The sequence below is a fragment of the Vicugna pacos genome, chromosome 32, assembly GCF_048564905.1.
Source record: "Vicugna pacos chromosome 32, VicPac4, whole genome shotgun sequence".
NCBI lineage: Eukaryota > Metazoa > Chordata > Mammalia > Artiodactyla > Camelidae > Vicugna > Vicugna pacos.
The window spans coordinates 17,988,104-17,998,276 of record NC_133018.1 but is presented as its reverse complement, the minus strand read 5'-3'; the positions used below and the strand labels follow the sequence as shown (position 1 = coordinate 17,998,276).

The 10,173-nt window shown below is 42.5% G+C and overlaps 1 long non-coding RNA gene across 2 annotated transcripts; it reads right to left on the bottom strand.

Moving 5' to 3' along the window:
- Nucleotides 1-303: 303 nt before the first annotated feature.
- Nucleotides 304-10,173, bottom strand: LOC140690937 (uncharacterized). Of its 2 annotated transcripts, XR_012066333.1 has the most exons (3): nt 9,182-10,173; nt 8,231-8,391; nt 7,146-7,582 (listed from the first exon to the last, which is right to left on the bottom strand). It is a non-coding gene; the product is annotated as an uncharacterized lncRNA (long non-coding RNA). The 2 variants fall into 2 exon arrangements; XR_012066334.1 differs by lacking the exons at nt 7,146-7,582; nt 9,182-10,173 and adding an exon at nt 304-791 and having other exon boundaries at nt 8,231-8,532.

Genomic DNA, 10,173 nt, shown 5'->3' with positions numbered 1-10,173 from the left:
CTCGGGGCTGGCGGGCCTGCGGTTCCTCCTGTGGAAACGCCATCTGGGTGCAGCCGTCACCCTCTCACACTCAACTCTGCAGCAGGGGCACTTCCTCAGGGAAGTCCCTCAACCCCCCGGGGCAGGCCGGCCCTGGTCAGCTCCCTGCTCACACCTGCCCCTCCTTCAGGCTGTGAGTTCCTTGGGGGCCGGACTGCTGCCTTCCCACGGCCTGTGCAGAGCAGCTGCTGTGACTAGTCCCTGAATGAAGAAAGGTACTAAGGAGGTGGCAGCCTTTTGCAACTCCAGTAAAATACACATTCCTTCACTTAACAAGAATTTATTGAGTGGCTACTATGTACCCGACTGACCTTTATTTTAAAACATGTCATTTGCCTTAATAATAACAATCTGTGCTTTGGTTTCCTCATTCATCAGTGAAAAGGGGATCAGAGTACCTACTCTGGGTGTGGAAGACTGAACAAGCTAACAGGGGACGGGCGCAGCGTGCGGCCTGCACGCACAGTCAGAGGGGCCGCGAGGGCCGACCTCAGACAGGCGCCGGGTTTTATAACAGACAAAACACGGGCCCCGCACAACACCTGCTGGGTCTCTTCCTGGGCCCCAAATAGAACGTCCAGTTTCTTGAGCTGTACCAGCTTGTGCTGGCAACACCATTTCCTCTCTGCACTTCCCAACTTCAGGCTTGGCTGTTCATCTGGAACGATTACAAATGCAACTGCTCTTGAAGGTGCTCAGTGCCTTTCTGTCAATGTGGGGGAATTCACGCCTCTGCTGGTTGTTAATTCTAGCTGTTGGAGAAGGAAGCAAGGGGAAAAAAGCATATTAAAATGATCCTCTCATAAAATTCCACCCAGTCTGCCACTGGGAAGTGTGGACTGTGTTGGGAGGACATCAGTTTATGGTTTTTCCTGGGAAAACCAAATATATAGGTACTTGAACGAAGGAGCTGTTGGTATTTGGTAGCATTTTTAAACTATTCTGTTGAGAGGCTGCTTTGTTTCCTATCATTGCACTAAATAAACTGATGGAAAATCCAGAGGTCCACTTTGGCTGCAAGCAATAGAAAGCTAAATTCTAAGGAAATCTGTCACTTAACTGAACCAGTCCAGTGGTAGAACAAGCTTCAAGTACGGTCTGATCAAGGCTCTGGCTCTGTTTCTCTGTACTCTTGGCCCTGCTATTTATCTTGGGTTGGATTTTTCTTCAGACCAGTTCTCCTCCTTGTTGCAAAATGTAGCCGTTACAGGCTTCACATTGACATCCTTACAACTTCCAAAGGCCAGAGGTCTTCTTGGCACCCCTTCTCCCCCAAAGAATGGTCCTGGGTTTCCTTCTGTTCTGATTAGACCAACCTGGAGTGTCTTTACACTCCTGAACAACACACTGGCCAGAGAAATGCCATGTGCTAGGTGGCCTGGACAGGGCTGGATATGGCCAAACCAGCTTCTGTGCCAAGGAGTAGTGGGATTAATTCCTTCCAACCTTTGGCTCTCTATATAGGAGAGGGTGGGGTCCACGGTGGGTGTGGGGTGGGCAACTGCACTGTCCAAAAGTTGGGGGGATTTCTAAGTGTGGGCGACGGAGTTTCCCAAAGTCAACTTGAGAGGAAAAGGGATACTTGAGCCCAGGGATGCATCAGGCTCCACCTCCTGAGCCTGAAATTCCCATCCAGAGCGCCTAGGAGGAGGCCGTGTTGTGTTCCAATTGTGTCCAATTTCACCCTCACAGAAATAACCCTGAACCCCAGGAAGGGGGAAGAATCTGTTCTGGCACGTCTACTGTACGCTGAGGACATGTCAGCATTCAACAAAGATCTGTCTTTGACAGAAGGAACTGAGGAGGCGTTGACCTGTAATCCAAAGGCACTAACTGATACGCCATTGAAACTCGACGTGTGACACATCCAGATGTGTGCATGCTACTCACAAGTACACACGTGCCCCTAAATAAAAATAACTGATCTAGAAGAAAAGAGGACACGTGAGACCGTGGGAGGGCTGGCACCTAAATGGCCCTGGTTTCTGGTTTCAAATCGGCGCAGCCCTCCCATCCTTCCTTGTTTGTACCTGGCCTGCCTCCTGGGACACAGTGACTTCTCAGGGGCTCCAGGGGTGAAGCAGGGACACCGGTGACACACCGGGACGCGGAACTGGGTGCCACTGCTGTGCCAATGAGCATTTCAAGCCAGTGTGCTCTCAAAGGATGTTGACGGAAGGCAGGAAGTATTCTTTTTTTAAAAAACATTTTGTTACGGAGTTACAGTCATTTTACAATGCTGTAGGAAGTACTCTGAAAGGCAAGTTATTATATATTTTTAAAAAAAGCATATACATGTACCCTTTGACTCAGCAATCTCTCTTCTATGAACCTATCCCAACGACACTGGGCCAGTGACATGGAAATATGTAAGTTACTCCCCACGACACCGCGGTGAGAGCTGGGAACTGCCCCAGCGTCACTGACAGAACTGGTGGAATAAACTGCTACGTCCCCAACCTTGGAGGACCACAAAGCTGGAAAAGCGCAAGAGGAACTGCTATGAAATGGTCTCCGAGAGAAACTGTTAAGGGAAAAATGTGAGGTATGAGCAGGGTGTCTGATATGCTTCCATTCTCCAAGAAAGAGGGGGTCTGTTAATACACAGATGTATTTACTTATACTAGACACACACACTCAGGATAAACAGGGTGAGGTAAGGACAGGGTGGAGAGGGCAGGGAGACACGTTAGATGTCTCTGAATATAACTTGTACATTTGACTTTGGGACCATGTAAATATTTTATCCTTAAGTACAAAAGCAAAATTTAAATAAAAATAAATTTTAAAAGGCACGATGAAACAAATGAGCAATTTTATTTTGTCCTGGCATAATCCCACTGAGAGGAATTGTCTCAGGTGACTTTAAAACACAGTAATTTGTGCATCCAGGATTAAAAAGGACCCTAAGGACAAAAAGAACTGTTAAAAAATTATTATTTATATTGCTAATAATTATTATTGTTCTGAAACTAGTATACTAATACATGATAGGATGAAGCAAGTAAGTGTTACTACTGCTGGGAACTAAGATTTTCATTGTAATAAAAAAAGATACAAATGTAAAATTAGAAAAGTAAAAAATGAAATCCTAAACTTGGATTGGAAATTGCATGAATTAATCATTTAGCTTATCTTAGAAATGGTATTTCCCGGCTTTGCTCACTGAAAAGGCCTAGAAACAACTCGGTGGCAACGAGCCCCAACCCCAACACTCAGACTACAGGTTATTTTTCCCACTCAAGGGGAAATGGAGAAAATTTCAAAACGCACCTAGAACCTCTAGTCAGAGCAGGAGGCAAGGAAACCCATGGTAGAGTCACATCAAAAGGATACAGGAAGAAAAAAAAGGATGCGGGGAAACTCAAAGAGGCTGACGGGCTAAGGATGGTGAAATGAGAACTTTGAGAATACAAACTGCAATGGGTTGAAGTTTCAAATATGCTGAAACCCACAAGTTCATGATGATAGTACACCAGAACTCACCGGGCACCTGTGAGAGGATGCTGGGGGAACACACCTACTTTGCAAATTCATAAATAAAGGGAAAAGTCAAGCATTTATCCTTTTATAACTCAGGGTAATCAAATAGCAGAGGAAGGGAAGTTTCTCTGTAGAGACATATTCTTGGTGATAAATAAAGAAGGAATGACAGCATCAGAATATGGGCATCTTACCATCCATCCCTAATGTTTTAGTGTCACGGATTTCAGTGTATTTGAATGCTGACTGGGTATTAGGTGTGATAATGGTATTATAGTCATGTTTTAAAAAACCATATTTTAGAGGTACAGGCTGAAATGTTGATAAATACAATGATATCTAGGACTTACTTCAAAAGGATGTTAGGGGAGTTTTGTAGAAACGACACAGCTTGGCTCCAAGTTGACTATGGAGGCGGAGTGACAGCTCTATGGGGCTTCAGAATTCTTCTGATTATTTATGCATTTGAAAATTTTTCAGGATGAAAAGTTTAAAAATCTGACATCCCCTTTTGAGTAACAATTTGACTTTGTGGAATCTATTCAAGAGATAGCACTTAAGCTAAATGTGTGTACACCTCAGTATGGGCAAGGATATTTATTCAGCATTATTACAGCAGCAAACAAGGGCAAACAATCTGAAAGTCCATCCATCGGGGGCTGGCTAAATTAATTATGGTCAAGACATACAAACTCTTCAAAGAACAGGGCAGCAATACTTACACATAATGTAGGACAATCTCCAAGATTTATTATGGAGTATAGGTTAATATACTTATATCCACATGCAGAAGTGTGTTAAAAATTAGTGTGTAAGGAAAAAAGGATCAACTCACAAATACACAGGATTGGAAAGCCGCTGTCTGGGGAGGAAAACTGAAGCTTTAGACTTTTCACTGTCTATCCTGTTTTACCTTCAGGAAAAAAAACTTAAACCACGTGCATGGCCATTATCCACTATATAAAACCAGTAAGAAAATCTGGACAAGATGCTCTAGGGTTCATGGACACGGGGGCAGCATCGTTATAAGTGAGGTGTCACACCTGGCAGGCAGGCTCCACAGGCCTCCTCACTGTCTCCTGCCCAGCCCTCCCTCTGTTCCCTTGTGGCACAAACACAGAGCTGTATGGGGGCCGATAGGCTCATTTTTCTCTTTTGGCACCAATTCAGAAGACACTCCTCAGCCTGAACCTGAGGAACCAGGGTCGGGAACGTGGCTCATTACAAGGAACAAGTGTTTCCAGGTAAATGCTGTCAGTTCTGTTGGCATAAAACAGGTCCTGGTGTCAGATTATGGCAGGGTTTTTCCTCCCCACATTTTGCTGTTTACTCCTGACTTCACACTATTTTCAACAAAAGGAGGAAGAATGTTCTTTCAGTAAGCTTTTTGAAAAATCAGAATCAGGGGCTGCGTTGAAGGAATGAGGTAGTCGTATAATGTACTAATAGGGGAAAGTCTACGATAATGAAAACAATACCACTGGCATAAAAAAAAAAAAGACGGAGTAAGACCTGTACTGAGCGATGATTCCCAAGTGGGCCCTAGGCAGAGCCCACGCTCTAACCACTGCCCAGGAGGGCCCTCGGGCGGAGGAGGAGCTGCAGGCTGTTGCCTACGTGGGCTTCTGCAGACTTGAGAGCTAGGGTAATGCACTCAAGGCCACATGTATCTACAAACTCATTACAGAAATGGGTACCTCTGTTGATGTAAGAACTAGCTTGAGCAGCAGTTTGCAGAAAACCTTAAAATCAGTTTTCTTTCTCCTACTTCTTTGTAACAAACGACTCCTACAGGAATAAAAAGCTTCCATTGAGTCTTGCCCATCTATGTTGGCTGAGAAACTATTAACAACTCAGAAAGTTCCCTCGTGGCTGGAAGATGTACGGTTCTATTGCTTTTTTATCAAAATGAACACAGATGTGCTCAACATAAATACTAAAGTTATTACCAATGGGATCTCTGTTACTCTTGGCAAAGAAACCATGAGTGAAATAATTACTATCAAGAGTGCATACAGATCATTTAAAAATAAGATTTTAAAAAAGAAGGAGAATTAAATTCTACACCTGAGAATTTATCTCTGTGTTTTAGAAACCCTCTCTAGAATTAGGGCAGTCATTATGAGGATGGCCACCTTCAAACCAAATGAAGTTTGAGGTAGGACTCAGGCCCATTCACTCATTCACACCACCACTTACCTCTCTAAATTATGCAAACTTAATGGAGCTATAAATCCTTTCCTTAGGAAGAGTAGTAATACATTACATAGAATTTCAGGGAGCTCACAGACTCAAACCAATAGCCGCAGAAGCTGAACTTGTGGGATTACGGAGCGAGGCGCTTCTGCTGCCTGGTCTTGCTGCTTGATTTATTTGGCTTTTCCAAGTCTTGACAGTCTTTCCACTAGTCACTTCACTTCCTGGCGTGGAACCCAAGTGGTATAATAAATTCTTACAGGACGAAAATTGCATAACAAGTCAACATGGGTCTTTAGAAATACACTCATGGCCATAGAAAACAAACTGTGGCTACCAGGGGGAAAAGGGGAGGGATAGACTGGGAGTTTGCGCTTGATGGAGACATGTTACTACATGTGAAGCAGATAAGCAGCAAGGACCTACTGTACAGCACAGGGGATTATATTCAATTTCTTTTAATGAGCTGTAATGGAAAAGAAACTGAAAAAAAATAGGTATGCATGTATATGTATAACTGAATCGCTCTGCTGTACACCTGAAACTAACATTGTAAATCAACTACACTTCAATGAAAAGTAAGAATAAAAACCAACATGGGTCTTTAAAATAGTAGTAATACACCCACCCAATAAACTATTTGCTACATCAAACTCTGATCTTAAAAGGATTTGCAGGTGGTAACTTCAAAGTAAAAAACAATTCCCATTTGAAGTGGGATCCAGGATCAAAAGAGAAATCTGACAGGCACCTGAATTCTAAAGTCTCCAGGTTTAAGTGGTGGCATGTCTGAATTTATAAAACAAACAAACAAAAACAGTGCCAAGGATTTAACTTAATTAGATTCACTACTGAAGTAGAAATGAGTTCAGAGACTTGGAGAGATCAAAGGATGGAGAAAGACCCTGAAAGACCCTCTTGATTAACTAAAATGCTTAACGAAATGTAAAAGCTGTGTTAAAAAAAACAAACTATAGGGCAGGCAGTAAAGAGATTAGCAGACTGATGCCTAAACAAAGAGGAAGTAAGAGCCTTGAACTTTGGGAAGCAGGTAAGCACCAAAATATTTCAAATTCAAGTCAGTGGTTAACTTTGGAAGGAGTATGTAACTGGGGAGGTACTCAGGCAGCTCCTAAGATATTGGTAATCTATTTCTCAAACCAGGTGGTACATATATGGGTGTTTTACAGGTTTTTGTTTGTTTAAGATAATTCAATAAATATACACTAGGGGGAAGGTACAGCTCAGTGGTAAAGCACAGGCCTAGCATGCACAAGATCCTGGGTTCAGTCCCCAGTACTTCCATTAAAAAAAAGTAAATAAAAACCTAATTACCTCCCCCACCAAAACAAGACAAAAAACACACTAAAAACATACAACATATAAAACATTTAACACACAAAATGGTAATACTTTGATTTATATATACACATTACAATACATTTAATTAAGTTGTACAAACACACACACACACACACACACACACAAAACAAAAAATGTGGCACTGGAACTCCCTCAACGGAAAACCCTGGTCTCCTAAAGGACGTTCTGTTGGAACTGCAGAACACTTTCCCCATCTACTGTGTCCCATAATGCAATGAAAAGAAATGAAAGCCAGCTAAAGCAGCTCTGAAAGTGGTTAACTTGTTTCACTTTCCACCTATAGAGAACTTGGATTGAACTTCATAGCTAGTTAGATCTTAAGATGAAGCATCACACAGTTTCAAAAGGCTCTAATAGCATCTCACAGATGCTCACAGGCCTGTAAGCAGGATTAAGTCTCTGGTTCTAGTAGAGCCTTTCTGATTTTATCCATTTTACCTACGATGCCTTTGGCAGGATTTTGTTTGAAGGGTTCATCTGGCTGAGAAAAAAAAAAAGAAGTTTAAACAGCACTGTCTTAAGAGGAATACTAGCTCCCTAGAATGAGGAGAGAATGCCGATGACCTTTTTCGACTCTGTATAAATGCAAAAGCAGAGACCGAAGTTTTAAATGGTGACCAAAATGTGCACCCAATAAGCAATTTGCACTGCAGCAACCATTAGGATTGCTGGCTTGCTTTCTTCTCTTGTCCGTAGTCCATCATCATTAGAAACACCCAAAGGTCCTAGGACAGAGGGAGGAACACAAAGCAGACCTCAGGCCAATCTAAGCCACACTGGTGAGCAAGATCCAGCTAACCCCTGATCCACCACACTGGGCCCACACATGCATGTCTTGTTTACGCTGCACAGCCTCCCGACCAAGGGGATTACAGCCAACTTTAGCTATCCCTTAATCAGAAAGGTTAAAACGAAACATGACAAGGAAGATAGATACTGGTGTTTGTTGGTGGATCACCAAAACTTGGAAAGAAGTGATTTTATTTTGGTAAATACAAGGTACAGAATCTGACTCCACCAAAGGCTCATGGAGCTGGTGAACAAGCGGATCTCCCTCAGATGGCACATGAACTTCTGCCAACCTCAGCAAGAACGCCCTTTACCCCACCCGCTTTCCTGCCACACCTACCTGACTTGTCAGAGCTTTTTGCTGGGAAGGTCAAGCAGCCAGTCTGTCCCAGAACATAGTGACTGGTTACTGTTCTTTAGTTCACAAGCCCTGAACAACTGTTGTATGTGGGCTGGTCCTCTCTGGGAGACATGCTATTTGATTCTGTGCTAATTGAGTGGCTAGAAGAAAAAAGGAGTACGCGTTCTTAAAGTGGCTCCTTAGTATTTTTCTACAGTTGCATCAAGTATATATCTCAGCTAAATGATTATTAAAAGTCAGTGTTTGGTTATAGCCAAACATCACTGCTAAAGAACTGGCTCTCTGGGACACAAGAAAGGATTTGAAATTTATCCAAAAAAAAAAAAAAAAGCTAAGTCTTAAAATTGTCAGGATTTTCCAAAGGATTGGGCAGGAATGACACCTATCACCATCGGTTGCTTTATTGCTCCTGTGGTCAGTATTTGCCCATCTGTAACACTAAGCAGATGCTTTTACCTAAAGCTGGTAGAAGAGGAAGTTGTCTTTTGGCTGGCCCTACCACCAAAGTGAGTGTTGCAATCCTAATAGTAAGGTAAGACTTACATCTTCCTCAATTCCTAGATTTAAAATCTAGAATTGGTTGACGACAATGATTTAATATTACAGTCCCTCCATCTGCAGCTTTGTGCAGTGCCTCAAGATGCTAACTATCTTCAGGACTTACAAGATTTCTGCCACACTGATTAACTTCTAACATCTTGCAGGCCTTATCAACTTTTGTTAGCTCAAAGAATATAAAGTTCATCCTGAATGTACCTAGGTAACAATCTATTTCCCTATTTAATTACTGCTAACTTTCTTAGTTTTAACTTTTTGGTTACAAAATAGTGTTTGTAATTAACTGAAGTGCTTTACTTAAACCTATAAGGTACACGTCATGTAACTGACAGATACCTACACATGACAAAATTCTCACAACAAAATGCTTACCTGCTTTTGAAATTCAAATGTTTGCAATAAATCCAAATGCCAGGCCTGTGTGAGGGACTGAAGCTACTGTACTGATCAGATGGATAGAAGTCATCTCTGTGCTCACACAATCATGTACTAATTCAGGGATGCAGAAATTTTAAGTGTTAATCCTTCTTCTTGGGCTGAGGTTGAAGGCACTGATAGTACATCTTCCGTTTCACTCTTTGTTTTAGGTTCCCATACATAATCCAGCAAGGATGAATGGAAACTGACTCTTGCCAGTATCTGTACCAAGTCTTCCTCATGTAATTTTAAGTTTGTGTTGCCACTGATATAAATCTTGGAAACACTCTTTGGTCTTATAGCTGTTTAGTGAATGCTTGTTACGTGTAAGCCAAATTGCAGGCACTTTCTATGGGTTTCATCTTCACAATTCCACCATTTTACAGGTGAGGACACCGAAGCCTGGAGGGAAAGATGTCATATTCTTCCACTGTAGGCTGGTGTGTACATCTCATTTGCAGAACTGAAAAAACTGAAGAACCATCCCTGCAGATTCAAACTAACTTTGGTCTGCAGGGCTGAATGAACTTTGGGTCTGACTTTCCTCGAGGTGGGAAATGGTATAAAGAACTTGAAACCTCTTTATTTTTGAAGCTCTTTGATGTCTTCCACGTACCCAGACATGCAAAACATTCCTTCCTCGCCCTCGTAACAATCACCAGCTCTAGCTCCTTTTCCACTACATTCACGATACTTGGATAAGATCCTTACCTTAGAGGGTCTGTTTTAATTCATACACTTAGTCTGCAAGTTGCCAATATAAGCCTAATGTTTTTCACACAGCACCTCCCTGTGATGGCTTTTGTCTTTCTTGGGTACCATGATGCCCACCTCGCCTTAGTTGTACTGGCTCCTCTTACATCTTCACTGGCCAGCACAAGAGTTTCCTTTCAACCTTTCATCATGGCTCCACCCTGGGAACCTTAGGTCTCTTCCTCTCCATCAGT